The following is a 2,840-nucleotide window of genomic DNA, read 5'->3' as shown; positions in this document are numbered from 1 at the left end:
TACGGTCCACAAGCTCAACAACAAGTAACATCTTCAAAGACATTCAGGAGAACCAACACAGAAAAAGAGAACCAGGATGAGGGAGTACCTGAAGACGAGCAGATCCCAGCATAGGAGGGACGTCCTCTGGATGTCTTTGTGACATTTAGAGTGTCTTTTGGTTCCTACAACAATGTTCTGAGCAGGATGACAACAAGACATCGCAGACGTGCTGTTTTTGGTATCGGTGAATGGGAGCTAAGTCTGACTTTAAGGAAACATCCTCTGTTGGTTTTACAGGCTTTTATCAGACATACGTGTTGTGTGTGTGAATGTGTGTGTTTGTTTCAGATGTACAACTATAAAGTAATGATCGTTTTTAAATAGATGTGTCAGAATACTAATAATAAAAGTATTTTCCCACCAGTGTGAGAGTAAAGATAAGAGGCCAGCATGTCAGATCCCAGCCTGTGTCGACGTTCGGTGAGTTACGTGACAACTGGCACGATGTAGTTGCACACACACTCTCAAGATTTAATGATGTGCTACAGAACTTTTGCAGTTTTTTTGATGCGTCCGCTATCGATGGCTAATTCAGTCTCCACCTTGCATCCTGCCTGCATTGTCAGATCTCTCCAACAGCCTTTTGTTGACTCTTGTCTTACCTCCTGCTCTGTCCTTTCCTTTCCTTTCCTTTCCTTTCCTCAGTTTCTCTGTGTTTCTGAGCTGAATCAGCCATACTTCAAACAGTCGGTGTGTTTATATGTTCTTGCTGGTGTGTGACGTGATGCGTAAAGTTAAACTCAGCTGCAACATCATGAACGTTATAGATTTCCCTTCGCCATCAAGCGAGTCCAGATGTGGAGTTTTTATCATAAAGTACAGTGGCTTTAACTTTCTTACTCTGAATGTTCCTTAAATAATCCAGGAAAACAGTGATATTTTGTGGGGTTCTACGGGGACTGGGCCGACTGGGGATCTTGTTTTGTTTTGATGAGACTGACCCAGAGCGGTAAAACATTAACAGAATGAGAGCTGGGAAACAGGTAAAGTTTAACTCACACAGGGAAACTGGGCACTTTGGTGGGACTGGACTGAACTTGTAGAGAAAAAAACTAAGATGCTCATCCGGGACTAAAACTCTCAGGGAATCCAGTCAGATCAGACAAATATAAGAAAAACAAAAGAATTATTTGAGACAATGTTTTTGCCAGATCAACAGTTTCTTACAGGAATCACCAGTCTTGGTCCTCGAGGGCCACCGTCCTGCAGGTTTAACGTTTCCCTGCTGCAGTGCTTCAGATGAAATGGATCTCCAAACAGCTTGATGTCAAGCTCTGCACAAGCCTGTTGATGACCCAACCATTTGAGTCAGGTGTGTGGCAGCAGGGAAACATCTAAAACCTGCAGGGCAGTCACCTGGGGGATCAGGATTCAGGCATCCCTGGTACCAAAGCAGCATTAAAAGGGCTGTTTTCACGGGGAGTTTGAATCCATATCTCACTATCTTGTCTGTAATTTAATTTTTATGACCCCAAATTCCTTCAGTAGCTGACGGCACTGAATGGCAGGCAGTCTGGCATTTCTGAATGCAAGATGTTCATAAAGTATTTCCATTACTCTTTGGGCAGTCTTGATGGTGACAGATGTGTGACTGTACAAGGCAACAGCAGCTACACCTACAGTCTCATGGAAAACATTTGGCAGCATAACAGCATCATTAGAAAATTTTAATTCAGAAATAAGCTGTGATGCTTAAAGAAATGTAAATAAAACCAGAATGCATTTGATTTGCAAATCTACTTGATATATTTTATTCCCAAAAGAACATAAACAGACATGGAAATTAAGATATTTCAGCATCTGATGGGAAACATGAGCTCACTTTGAATCTGATGGCAGAAACGTAAGAAAGTTGGAACTGTGGCGACAAAAGGCTGGAAAAGTACCAGTAATCCTCAATTCAATGCTCTGGACAACTAATTAGATGAACTGGTCAGTAATTAAAAATTATGGAACACCTTCAGGAAAATGCTCTTCATCATATAACTGGGAAGACGTTGAAGATCCCACCATCTCCTCTTCCTCCCCTTTCGGCGTTGTCTCTTTCTCAAGGGGTTGAATCAAAACACCTGCTCCCACCTACCAATCCGGTACGGAAGCCATAACCGCTGGCATGTGTTTGGGACACTCAGCAAACACTCACACCGTCTGGGCCGCATCGGGGGCCTTGAACCGCTGACCTTCAGCCCAGTGGACAAGCAGTTCTACCCGCTGATCCCCCGCTTCAGTGGATCATATCATCAAAAGATTCAGAGAATCAGAAGCAATCTCTGCACCCACGGCTGAACTGTGATTTGCTCTACATCAAAAATAGACATCATTTTCTACAAAAAATAGTTTTTGATTGCTTTCTGGATTAATCTGTACGGGGTGCGATGTGGATAGGCTAGAGGAGACATGTTTTTATGCTAAGTATACAGGATTTCCTACTGGAAATCACTGCATGGACTGAAAAACATCCAGAAATCTGTCTGTGAACACAGTTTACACATGCAGGTTAAAGCTCCATCATATGTGAAGAGGATCCAGAAACACGCCGTCTTCTCTGGACCAAAGCTCATCTAAAATGTTCTGAGTGGAAACCTGGATGAAGATGTGGAATAGTTAGTGGACAGCATGGACGGCGTGTCCTGCAGACTAAAGAGGAGAGGGAGCATCCAGCTTGTTATCAGCCTGCATCTCTGATGGGATGGGGTTGCATTAGTGCCGATGGCGTGGGCAGCTTCCACATCTGGGAAGCTCCATCAATGCTGAAACATCTGCTCCCATCCAGACAACGTCTCTTTCAGGGAAGACCT

This window comes from Telmatherina bonti (assembly GCF_933228915.1).
Source record: "Telmatherina bonti genome assembly, chromosome: 4".
Lineage (NCBI taxonomy): Eukaryota > Metazoa > Chordata > Actinopteri > Atheriniformes > Telmatherinidae > Telmatherina > Telmatherina bonti.
This window is presented reverse-complemented; position numbering follows the sequence as displayed.